Below are 13,517 nucleotides of genomic sequence, written 5' to 3' on the forward strand. Positions count from 1 at the left end.
TACAGATCAGGCGAGCAAGAAAGGTGAGCTCTTGGGCTGTGTAGCTAGGATCAAAAGCTGCAAGCTGAAGGGTGTAGCCGAGAAACATGGAGAGGAGCACTACTAGATATGCCACGACAAGAATTGAAGGCCCCAAGAGGTGCTACTGGTTGAGTGCTGGTCAATGAGAGCAAGGTCGTGAGGAGCAGGAGATTGAGGGGGGTAGCAGTACTGAGAGCATTATAGGAGGGCAGATGCATAATATGGAGAAGGGGAACAAGATAGTGTGTTGCAGGGATTAGCAAAGCTCACAGTGCAAGTTGGAGTGACCAGGGCCAACATCCAGAGAGGAGAAAACGGAGAGTTGCTAGCTAGGACGAGAAGAAGAAGCGGCTCCAAGGGGAGGTGGGCTGCCAGAGGACTGAAGAAGGGAGGGCCGGATGTGTGCAGGGCCGAAATCAGGAATAAGGGCTGCCAGTTGAAGGCCCATCAAAGGCGTTCATATCAGGAGGTGGAGCTATTTACAAAGGGGGCTACAAGTCGGGGAGGATAGAGCAGCTAAGTAAACTGAGGTTTTTCCAAGCAAGAGAAGCCGTCGATGATCAAGTGCAAGGAGTATCAAGCAGCATGAAGCATCACGCTATGAAGTCGGTGACTATCAAATTCGCCATCATTGTATTTGATTGGGTTTATGTGATATATAGTTGGTTGTGGTTTTTTGTCGAGTTTGTCGCCAATATTATGTGCCTCATGTTTTTTGCCGTATGCCCATGGTAGCGGTGGCTCCGGAATTGTGTGTATGTGAGCAAAGAGGGAGGTAGAGAGATTGTGCGGGCAGCTTGTATGTGTGGTCGAGGCATGTGTTGCCTCCCTGTGTGAGTGCATTTACAAATTGGGGAGCTGTATGCCTCCAATGGTGTTGAGATATGATGGTTTGTTGGTGGGTTTATTGCTGAAGTGCTCATGTGTGAGCGTGGGTAGTTGTGATTGCTCATAGGCAAGTCCATGGTGCGAAGGTTGGCAGATAGTGTGCGTGTGTACGTGTTTTTGTGTGGTTAGGGGTGCCAGATATTTCCCCGGGCTATAGAGAGGTAGTGTAGAGTGTGCCGGGTGTTGTTCCCATTTCCCTGTTTCCATCAGTGGTGCCCCCACGAAGGACATACTGATTGCTCCTTGGTGAAGTCAAAGACAGTGTTGCGGGGATACCAGTGTCAAATAGCAAGTGCTGCTAAGCAAGATATGGTCGGGTTTTCTGACTTTTACAGGTGTTGAAGATGCAGAAGTGTGGCTGCAAGACTACGGCCTTTTTCTGTTGGAGAGTGGCTCGTTGAAAGAAGAGGGAGTGTTCCAAGCTTCCCCGCTCCTGGTTCGTGGCAAAGCAAAGGTATGGTACGAGGGTTTGCACTCTGAAAAAGCTGGTTGGAGCACATTGGAAGTGGCATTTCAAAGGTGATATGTGGCCAGCATGCAGTGGAGTGAAGTGAAGCACATGATGGACAACCTAAAACAAAGCCTTGACGGTGATTTCCGAGCATTTGTGTGGGAGTTCGAGGTCATATGGAGCAAGTTGGTTAAGGTAACTGCTGTAGAGAATGCAGATTTTTTGAAGATGACCAAGTTTATGGATTGCTTGCATGTAAAAGTGCAAGATAAAGTCGAGATGGATGGACCATGCACGTATGAGGAGGCAGTAGCCTATGCGCAGAGCAGGACAAAGAAGGTTCTAAAGAAGCAACAGGCAAAGAAGGTTCTGGTGAGTCCATTGGTGCCCAGGCCAATTGCTAGGGAAGAGCTTCAGGTAATCCGACCCTTTGTTGATGCACATGTGGTAGCAGCAGATAGGCGTGATGACAGACTAAAGACGATACCGTGTGGGCCTATGAGGCCTCAACAGCTGTAGAGAGGAGTCTACCGAGTACCACCTGATGTGCTTGACCAAGTGACTTCCGAAAAGCAAGCAGTGGAGAAGATAGATGAAGTGCCAAAGCCGGTGAGTTTTGTGGAGAAAGCCGAGGTGTATTCGAGCTATAACAGTGCCTTGGATACAGATAGCACATGGGAAATGGAGTCTGCTTTCTCAAGGTATGAAACATATGATGTTATGCATGTCCATAAGGTGGTCAAAGAGGAACATATTGCAGGTGAAGAGACATTTTGTGCGGACCAAGGGGTTGGGTCACCCTCTCTCTTGCCTTGTGATGGTCAAGCCATGTTGGCTGAAGAAGAATGTCTTGATGAAGATGATTGGGGATTCAATGAGCCGATGGTAGATGCTAATGATGAGTCACAGGTTTTGTTGCTAAAGCTATGGTGAGAATACAAGGTATGCAAGGCTTGCTGCCTTTTCTAGTGTTGATTGAAGAGTGTACAGGTGAAGATATGCTAGTGTCTGCTTTGGATGATTAGTTGCCACAGGTTGGTGCCATGTTGTTGATGGATGTGCTGCTGAAGGTTGTTTTGCAAGTGCCCTTATGCCGGTTGCTACAGGTTGCCTTGCTTAAAGACAATGATGCTGTGGAGAGCTCTCTAGCCCGTTGGCGGGGAGACATGGGATGCAAAGGCTTTGCAGGATGTGCAGGCTTGTGTTGGGCGTGGAGATGGCTCATGCATGCAGTTTTTTGAAGGGCTGTGCTGCCAAGATCTACAGGAAGTATTTGCTTACAAGTTTACAAGTGCAACGCTAGGGTGGTTTGTATCAATTTTACAGACGGATGGTGATGATCAATGCCATATTTTTGATCTAGGTGGAGTTTACACTATGCTTGGGAGAGCCTATGGATTTCTATTTGACCCAAGCGGGTGCTACAACAGACAGTGAATCTCTCTCTCTCTATCTATTGCTATTTATCTATCTCTTGTACATAGTATTTACTATCAGTTTCTTCTTATGTAATGATATATTCTCTAAATAATGCTATGGTTGAGCATGAATGTTCAACGAGGGGTTGGGCAATGATGGTACAGCTAAAGATGGCTAAAGATGGCCGACCTATGGGAGTGCAAGAATCCTAGGCATAGCACTTCGTAGGCAGATGACGGGAACATTGGGAAGGTCTTTGATGCAGTTAGGGGACATGTGCATAGAGATAGAGCACTTGCTAGTGGAAACTGTCAGTGTCTCTTCCTATCATAAGTGGTAGAAGCAAATGTCTATATCACAACGTTGGGAACGAGGCAAGGGATACTGGATGCAGGTACTATCAAGTTTATGATATCGAATCTAGCTCGAGGTGTCTGCAGGAGGCTCTACTGCCAGGATGTACACGCCAAATATCACTTTTAATAGGTCGAATATGGTTCAAAAGCTTTGCCGGGTCGTGATGCTTGAAGGTGCCAAAGGTCAATGGATTTATCTCCAAAGTGGAACTTGCTATGTATGCAAAATGGATACTCCAATTTGGCAAGCTCGAGCTCCTTGGGTAATTGCGGGTTGATGGCTGACACTCGAGGGCCACTTTTATGAGGTTGGCTATGTCCATAGGAGCTCTAAAGTTTGAGGAGGAAAAGCAAGCTTTTTTAAGCAAACGTAAGCTCGGCAATTGTTGGTGTGTGCCAGGGGGCCAAGCCCAAAGTTTTTTTAAAGCTATTAATATAAAAAAAAACGGCGAGTCCAGCTCTGTATGCTTAGAGGGTGGCGCTACTGCTACTGGCAGACGTAGAGGGGAGTCTCCAATGCAACAAGTGCGTGCATGGGAAGCAAGGCCAATTGGTGGGCATGCCAAGAGGTTAACGAGATGCAAATGGAAAGAAGGAAGGGGAAGTCGAGGAGGAGTTAGCCGGATCAAGAGCTTGGGGAAGCACTGATGATCAGTGGCATTAACCTGCAGAGGGTGGCGCCATATTGGAGAGAAGAGAGGGCTGCGAGGGCCTGGTGACGGAGGAACTGATCGCAGAGAAAGGCCGCCATGGGTTTGGAGGGCTGGAAGGTGGTGGGTCGGTTGCAGGGCAGCGCCACATGAGGTGAAGTGGGGCGACTCAAGGGCTCCATCAGGGTCGGGACCTGCAGACGACCAAGGAAGAAAGGAAGCAAAAGGGGGCTCTCAGGTGGTGCCGAGTTTCGAGGGGTGAGGATCAGGCACTGCAGAGGCAAGCTGGCAGGGCTGAGAGATGCTCACTAGAGGGGGTGCCATATTGCAGGAGTTAAGGGTAGCTACAGATCAGGCGAGCAAGAAAGGTGAGCTCTTGGGCTGTGTAGCTAGGATCAAAAGCTGTAAGCTGAAGGGTGGAGCCGAAAAACATGGAGAGGAGTGCTACTAGATACGCCACGGCAGGGAATTGAAGGCCCCAAGAGCTGCTACTGGTTGAGTGCTGGTCAATGAGATCAAGGTCGTGAGGAGCAGGAGATTGAGGGGGGTAGCAGTACCGAGAGCATTATAGGAGGGCTGCTGCATAATATGGAGAAGGGGAACAAGACAGGCTGTTGGAGGGATTAGCGAAGCTCACGGTGCAAGGTGGAGTGGCCAGGGCCAGCATCGAGAGAGGATCAAACGGAAAGTTGCTAGCTAGGACGAGAAGAAGAAGCGGCTCCAAGGGGAGGTGGGCTGCCAGAGGATTGAAGAAGGGAGGGCCGGCTGTGTGCAGGGCCGAAATGAGGAAGAAGGGCTGCCAGTTGAAGGCCCATCAAAGGCGGCCATATCAGGAGGTGGCGCTGTTTACAAAGGGGGCTGCAAGTCGGGGAGGATAGAGCAGCTAAGTAAACTGAGGGTTTGCCAAGCAAGAGAAGCCATCGAGGATCAAGTGCAAGGAGTAGCAAGCAACACGAAGCATCACGCTATGAAGTTGGCGACTATTGAAGTCGCCATCATTGTATTTGATTGGGTTTATGTAATACATAGTTGGTTGTGGTTTTTTGTCGAGTTTGTCGCCAATATAATCTGCCTTGTGTTTTTTGCCGTATGCCCGTGGTAGCGGTGGCTCCGGGATTGTGTGTATCGGCTCGGGTCAAGTTGCGTTCTCGGGGGCCCGGCTCGGACGGGACCGGCTCGGGCGTGGTTGCGTTCCATGGGTCGACGGCCGTTTGTGTTTCGCGGGTCTTCGCGGGTCTCGCGTCTCGGGTCCCTAGCCCCACGTAGCCTCAGGCTCCGCCGCACCGCCGACGGGTCATAGCGTGCCCCGGGGAACCTTGCGTGGAGTCCCCACGGTGCGCGAGTGCGTGGAGTGAGGCTAACGTGCCTAAGGGGTATGAGCCTCCCGAAGACCGGCCACGGGAGGGGACCCCCCACAATGTGAGCAAAGAGGGAGGTAGAGAGATTGTGCGGGCAGCTTGTATGTGTGGTCGAGGCATGTGTCGCCTCCTTGTGTGAGTGCTTTTACAAATTGGGGAGTTGTATGCCTCCAGTGGTGTCGGGATATGATGGTGCTCATAGGCGAGTCCATGGTGCAAAGGTTGGCAGATAGTGTACGTGTGTACATGCTTCTGTGTGGTTAGGGGTGCCTGATATTTCACTGGGCTATAGAGAGTCAGTGTAGGGTGTGCTGGGTGTTGTTCCCATTTCCCCCTTTCTAGCATGCCAAAGTAAGTGAGTTCCACCACCACAAGATCTGCATCAGAGGACCGTCGTCGACTAGACTATTCAAATTTTACCATGATTCCACAATCTTGAGTAAAACACTTTTTGTCGATCCGTTCCACCCAAAAATGTCGACCTTTACACCATGCTACTGTGTATGAGTTATGCTACAACCAACAAAGATTATGAGTGGCCGTTCAAACATCTAGAAAGTCACTAGTCGTACATTGAAAACTTACCTTGGTCACCGCAACCCCGAGAGTACTCCCACTCCTCCTTAGTCACTTCTTCACCGCACTGTTGTGGGCTTTTCAATTGGTTGTGCAACCATCTTAAGCTCATGAATGTTGGTAGGCTCTTTAGACCCGTCGGATAGTGTATCGGTGGTCGTCTTCCCCGTCTCCACTTGATTCGTTCCCTTTGTCGCTCTTGCTTTGCATCCTCATATTGTGAAATTCACTTTTGCATCACTAGATTGTGAAGCATGCAAAATTGGTTGATTTGAGCCTCTAGATCTTCCATCATCTTCTTCTCAACATCGAGATTGCACATGACAATCCCAGATATGCGCTCATCATCTATGGTTTGCCATAGTGTGTCCCGGGCTTTATCACATCCGTCTAGCCACTATCCAATGTACACTAGGGACTCTGATCCCAGCCAACCTTCTGCCATGCTACCCTCCGGACGTGCATTTTGACGCACATATCCCTTGAGCGTTTTCATGAAACGTTCTAAAAAGAACATCCATCTGGAATGTACTGTGCCAGCTATTTTCACCTCATCAACTATGTGAGCAAGAAGATGCACCTGAATGGTTAGCATGGTAAAGTGTTTCTCAAACATGCACACAACCTTCACAGCATTTAGTTTGGCAAATGGTATGGAGTCTACGTTGATCTCCTTTTGTGAGATCCATTGCACCAACTTCGCAAGTTTGTAGATTGTGTTACGGACGTCAAGAGACAAACATCCCTCAATGGCCACCGGTAAAATAAACTGCAAAACACGTGCAACAATGATATTAAAGTCCACACATGAATTTGTTATATAATCCCCACTATGATATATTCCACTATGAACATATCTGACACATTTTATGCCAATTGTGTGACTTCAAACCGGTAAGCTTTCCTTCTTTAGTAAAACACGTTCGGAGGGAGTGCATTACGCCAGTGGGGGTCCGCAAAGATCGAATGGTCTCTTATCGGCTTCACTTTTCATATCATCATAGATAAGCCTTTCTGAATCCATGATCATCTCGATCATTTCATCAATCTCGGGCTCAAACATTGCCTCGTTGGGAATGTGGTCTGCATGATCATGTCAGAGGCCAGGCTACATCTTGTGGCCTCACATGTACTGCTTGACCAAAGCGCCTACGAACACGTCTATTGGGTTGCAAGATTGCTGCCTGGTGGCCAGGGTCAGAGTTCGACGAGTTATAATTGGCAACAACTCGATCTATAATAGATGGATCGAACTCGTCAAATTCGTGAATATGCTACAAAGAACCACGTCTTGCCCATCACACAACATGCTTGCATTGATTACAAGGACATAAGATCCTCGTTGAGAGATAAGTGTTTCGGTTGGACGGCCCCACATCTTCGCCACTATTCATAATAAGGGAAAAACCCTTATAACTTGGACAACAAATTTAATCTTCTATTGGCATTCTCCGTCTTTTATCTCTCTCTCTCTCTCTCTCTCTCTCTCTCTCTCTCTCTCTCTCTCTCTCTCTCTCTCTCTCTCTTTGTTCACACTGTAAACTTCCTCACATTCTCTAGTCATGTCCAATCCCCGCACACCTTGGTCTAGAGGTGCACGGAGATCAGAACCACCGGGTTATACTCTCATCTATTGGTCAATGACTATATTTGTGGATACAAGAAATCTACACACCCACGGTTACATGATAGTGCATGCAGTGGACAAAATCCCTTTGCCTCTTCTCTAGCTGTAGCATTTCACAGCATCTTAACATCTTTTCAAAGGAGATCTTTGTTCGAGGGATTACTTAACACATTACATGTTGGCCTCCAATCTGAGTATCATGCAGTTGAAAGCTTTCCAACTTAAGGTCACATCCGTAGAGAGGAAGATAGGGATCACCGTTCGTCTAACTCTAATTTTTTTACCGTAATGTCGAAGGTAGACTCTAAATTATAAAAACTCAATCCAAAATCTAATCTAAAATCTAGCCTAATTGAACATGTGGTGATTCGCTCCATTGAAGGGTAAAAGACATACCAACGGGGCTACTAGCTGCGTAGATGTGAATGGGCCTCACTTCATAACACAATTTTAAATTTTAAATTCGTCGTTTGCTCTCGCGCTCTCGCTCTCTCTCTCTCTCTCTCTCTCTCTCTCTCTCTACCAAGCGAAAGATTATCCTTGATAATAGTTGGATCTATTTGAAGGATACAAAATGTTTTGTATGTGAAGATCGCACTATTAAGCAACAAAATATGCGTCGCAAGGCATATGAGGAAAAGAATAATAAAAACAAGGAGATCTCTCATGAAGAAAATGTGCCCAAGGAGGAGGCAAGTCTCTCAAGAAAATAGGGTTGCGTGACCTATGAGACCGAGTTACAATTGAAAATATGCTTTTGGAATTGTAATGGATACCCATGGAATGTGGGGGTTGGCATTGATGAACTAACAAGCAAAGCCGATGTTGTACTTCTTGTTGAAACTTGGGAGCATGATACACAAAGAATTAACGGCTTGGAGGATTACAATGTACATTCATTGATGTGGTCAAAGAATCTCAAGCAACGAAGAGGACAAGGAGGGTTAGCATGTATGGTTAAGAAAGGATTGGAAGATTTTGTATAAATTGTGAAAGATGACAAATACAAACGTTATGTATGGCTGAAAATTATGACACCAAAAAGAGCACCCATTTTTGTAGCCGGTTGCTACATTCCTCATCATGATTCTCCTTTTTATGCTTGCATGGATAGAGATCAACCATTTTCTGATTTGGAAGAGGACATTGCTTATTTCAAAGGTGAAGGTGATGTTATTGTATTTGGGGATATGAATGCTCGCACAAAAACATTGCAACATGATACTCAACAATTTGATATGCCATACATTTCAAGGGAGTTGGAGGAAGTTCACTTGTATGATCGTACTTCAATGGATGAGAAAGAGCCAGATCACTATGGAAAGTTACTTTTACACATGTGTAATAGCACGGGTATGCTCATTGCCAATGGTGTATCTTTGTGGAGTGGAACCAATGGATTTACATGTAGGAGACACACTGGGGATAGTGTGATTGACTATATGCTACTCTCTGAAGCCATCATGTATCGCATAAAGAGTTTTATGTTTGGTCAATGGACCCCGAAATCTGACCGTCGCACCTTATGTATTGACCTTTCATGTGGAGAAGCAACTAAGCATGATAATCTCAGCCAAAGGAAAGAGAAGTTATCACTATGTATGGATTTCAAACGGGCACCAATGTACATTGAAATGGTTGAGCAAAAATTATGGATGACAAAGCTTCAATGTGATGCACCATTGGAAACTAAATGGGAAGCTTTCAAGAAAGCTATTTGTTCTTGTGCGGAAGAATGCTTTGCCATAAAGCATCTCCATGGTATCAACAAAGATAGATCACGCAAAAGGTGGTTTGATAAAGAATGTCAAGATGCTCGAAAGTCCTTGATAAAGCTTGATGCAACTATGGACAAAGACAACTATCAAAGTCATTTGCATACATACAAGGCATTGATTCAAAAGAAGAGAAGAAGATGGGAAGTAAAGCAACAAGAATTTCAAGTCCAAAAAAAGGCACATGCATGTGGAAGATTTTGGAGAAACTTGAGAGGCAAGCGGGTTGAGAATTTTGGTAACTTGAGTCTAGTGGATATGTACACACATTGTAGGCAATTATATGAGCAAGCAAATACTGAAAAAATGCCATTTTATGGTTCACTCCCATGTATGCCGTCTTTTTTTACTATTGAGGATGTATTCGGTGGGCTTGAAAAGTTGGCCACTCGCAAAGCGGGAGATCTTCAAGGTATCAAGCCGGAGATGATCAAATGGACGGGAGATTTTACCCATGAGTGGATGTGTGATATGTTCAACCTTGCACTTCAACATGGTATGCCTTATGATTGGAGTACTAATTGGGTTAAGCCTTTGCATAAAGGAGGGGATGTAAAGAATGTAAGCAACTACCGGACTATAATGATTGGGTCTCTTATGGCAAAGTTTTTTGGGTGCATAATGGAGATGAAATTGAGTGATTGGGCTGAAGAGAATGACAAGCGTGCAAAGGGACAAGCGGGTTTTCGTCGATGCCATAGCACCATTGATCATCTTGTCACTCTTCGTGTTCTCATGGAGGAAAGTCGGTTGAAAGGCAAGCGATTGTATTGTTGTTTTGTGGACTTTAAGAAAGCCTTTGATATGATTCCACGTAACAATTTGTGGAGAAGGATGGAAGAACTCCAAGTGCCAAGTGAGTTTATGCTTGCGGTTTCTCGAATCTATGAGAAGGTGATTTGTCAATTGCGCATGGGAAGAGAAATTTCAGAAATTTTTGTAAGCATTATTGGGGTTAAACAAGGATGTCCATTGTCACCAACTCTCTTTGGTCTATGCATCGATCAATTGGAACAAATGGTACTTGACTTTATGCAAGAAGAAGGCATTGAAGAGGTCACTATTTGCAATGCGGTAATCATGCTTTTGTTGTATGCGGATGATGTAGTGCTTCTAGCACACACTGTAGAAGATGCACAAAAGCTTATGGTTGTCCTTGAGAACTTTTGCTTGCATAGTGGGCTGATCGTAAATGAATCCAAAACAAAGGTTATGCTTGTGAAAACCAACCATAAGGAGAAGCCATGCATTGTGTACAACAACGAGACACTTGAAGTTGTTGAGAGCTTTAAGTACCTTGGCCTTGAGGTTCCATCCAATCACAAGTGGCATGAATGTGCTATGCGTCGTTTGGAAGCGCGAAAGAGAGCATATTATGCATTTGAGAACATGTGTAATGCGGGAAACATCAAGTGTTGGATTCTCAAGAAGTATCTTTTTGATGCATTGGTGACAACGGTTCTTCTTTATGGAGTTGAAGTGTGGGGCGGGAGCATCTCAAAGTCTACTTGGAAAGAGTTTGAGAATGTCCAAAAGCGTTTTCTTACAAACTTTCTCCAAGTTAAGACACAAACACCATATATGCTCCTACTTCTTGAGTCGGGATCTCTTCCAATTGAGGTTATGGGCATGGAAAGGGTTGTGGAGTACATGATAAAGATGCGTCAAAACCCCTCACATCGACTTCCTACAATTGCATGGGAAGCAAGCAAAAAAGTTCAAAAGATGCATAAAAGCAAGATCTTGAGCACGGGATGGATGCAAGACATAAAGAAGTGGTTTGGGAGATGGGATGCATTACACTTGCTACATGATGCTTCAATTGACTCTCAAGTGAATGAAGCTTTTCTACAACGCCAATGTATTACAGCTTGGGAGAAATCCGGTGGGTCACGCTTCATACATTACACCACCTATATTGCCCCCAACTACAAAACCATGTGCTTCGCTGAGAGAGGAAACCGTACTCACACTTACATGCTTGAGCCTATTCCCTTGTCCGCGATATGCACTATCGCAGCAATTCGGCTTAGCTCTCATTTCCTTCGATGAGAGATAGGGCGTTGGGGCAATGGAGAAGAGTCAAATCGATTGTGCACATTATGCTCACTGCAAGTTCGAGAGTCTGAGTACCACACACTACTAGAGTGCTCAGCTTTTGATCACATCCGAACTTGCTTCTCTCACATTTTCAACCATAACTTAGACCTACACACTTTCCTCTCCCAGCCAAAGTGTGGGCTCTCCATTGCGACTCTCATCACTACAATTTTGGAGCATCGAGAGTCACTCATCAGCCATACACATACTACATCACATGTAACTTTGGTCCCATAGGTCATATTTGACCTCCGAGGACGATAATAAAATCTATCTCTCTCTCTCTCTCTCTCTCTCTCTCTCTCTCTCTCTCTCTCTCTCTCTCTCTCTCTCTCTCTCTCTCTCTCTCTCTCTCTCTCTCTCTCGCTCTGAAGCAGCAGCAGGCGAACATGCAGGTGGAATTGCTGGTCCGCATGGTCCATCGAACATAAATCTAGATCTAATTTTATCGTAAACTCAAAATAAACATAAATCTAATCTAACGTAAATCTAACTCAAAATAAACCTAAATCTAATCTAAATAAACATAAATCTAATCTAACGTAAATCTAAATTCAACTTAATCTTAAACTCAACCTAATCTTAAACTCAACCTAAACATAAATCTAAATGTAATCTAACCTAATCTAATTTAAATTTTAACATAATCTCTTTCTCTCTTTGTTTTCTCCCCTTACCTCTCTCTTTCCTCTTCTCCCCCTCTCTTTCTCTCTCTTTGGTTTTTTATTCTCTCTCTCTTTCTCTTTGTTCAACAGGTCTTGAGTTCAACTCCTCGTCGGCTAGATCTTTAAGGTCTCTTGGGATAGTTTCCTACGATGTTAAAACTTTCTTATCGGGTGTGTGTGTGTGGGTGTGTGTTTGTGCCAATAAAAAGAGGAAAATGGTATAACCTTTCTATCACTTAAGTGCGGTAGATTGGTTATGCCATTTCCCTCTTGAATAAGAGGTCTTGAGTTCAACTCCTCGTCGGCTAGATCTTTAAGGTCTCTTGGGATGATTTCCTACCACGTTAAAACTCTCTTCTTCTCGGGTGTGTGTGTGCGCCAATAAAAAAAGGAAAATGGTTTAACCTTTCTATCACCTAAGTGTGGTAGATTGGTTATTCCATTTCCTCCTGAATAACAGCTCTTGAGTTCAACTCCTCGTCGGGCTAGATCTTTAAGGTCTCTTGGGATAGTGTCCTACGACGTTAAAACTCTCTTCTTCTTCTTCTTCTTCTTCTTCTTCTTCTTCTTCTTCTTCTTCTTCTTCTTCTTCTTCTTCTCTCTTCTCTCTCTCTCTCTCTCAATGTGTGTGTGTATGCATTTTCTTCGGTTTTACATTCACCATCCTGCCCTGCATCCCCAAGGGTTGGGACATTCTTTTTTGTTATATGCATGTGGTCTCTCTCTCTCTCTCTCTCTCTCTCTCTCTCTCTCTCTCTCTCTCTCTCTCTCTCTCTCTCTCTCTCTCTCTCTCTCTCAAAAACACAATGTGTGTGTGTGCGTTTGTGTGTGTGTGAGAGAGAGAGGGGGGGAGAGAGAGAAAGAGGGGAAGGGAACATGAGAGAGAGGAGAGGGAAGGAGCATACCTGACTCTCCTTCCTCTCCTTGCCTATGTGTGTGTGTTTGTGTGTGTGTGTGGAGAAGAAAGAGAGGAGAGGGAGAGGGCCGGTTACCTTTGCTTGCTTGAGCGCCAAAAACTTAGATCTGAGATCTAAGTTTTCGGGCACTCTCGGTTTATTTTTACCCCTGTCGGCGTCGCTATGGGAGTGGCTAAGTTACAAATAAACTAGCGATGCCCATAGAGACACAGTGGATTTTCACTTTTAAGCGTCACACTGCGAGCATCGCTAATGTGAAGTACCTCTTGTAGTGAGGGTTACAAATAGACAACTCGGATGAGCATCTCTCGGAACACATTTAAGTTACAACAGATTCGGGACAAGGTTATGGTTGCACATAGTAGGCAAAAGAAAACCAAGCCAATAGCAATTAGGGACCCTATCTCCAAACCATGTAAACCCATCAAAATTTTCAAAGATCGTAATAGACCCTACTTGCATAGAGGAGCTAAAGAATACATAATGTATTTAAGAGTGTAGTTGGGTTCTGGGACGTGAAAGCCATAAAAAGTAGTGGGGGTTACTTGGATACTTGTCACCTATTTAATACGAATTAGTTCTAATTGTTTGTACTGGTGGTTGGTTGGCAGGTAAAGATCCCCGCTCTCATCTGATAGGAGTTTCGGCTAGAACTCCTACTCTGTCATGTATCAAAAGTATCATGTTATGAATTGATCATGTATCAAGAAATTC

General features: G+C 45.1%; 1 pseudogene; it reads left to right on the forward strand.

Annotated features, from left to right (window-relative positions):
- Nucleotides 1-1,468: 1,468 nt before the first annotated feature.
- LOC147453635 (uncharacterized) lies at nucleotides 1,469-1,862 on the forward strand (annotated as a pseudogene).
- Nucleotides 1,863-13,517: the final 11,655 nt, after the last annotated feature.

Source organism: Adiantum capillus-veneris, chromosome 7 (genome assembly GCF_014529385.1).
Source record: "Adiantum capillus-veneris isolate H3 chromosome 7, ASM1452938v2, whole genome shotgun sequence".
NCBI classification, from domain to species: domain Eukaryota; kingdom Viridiplantae; phylum Streptophyta; class Polypodiopsida; order Polypodiales; family Pteridaceae; genus Adiantum; species Adiantum capillus-veneris.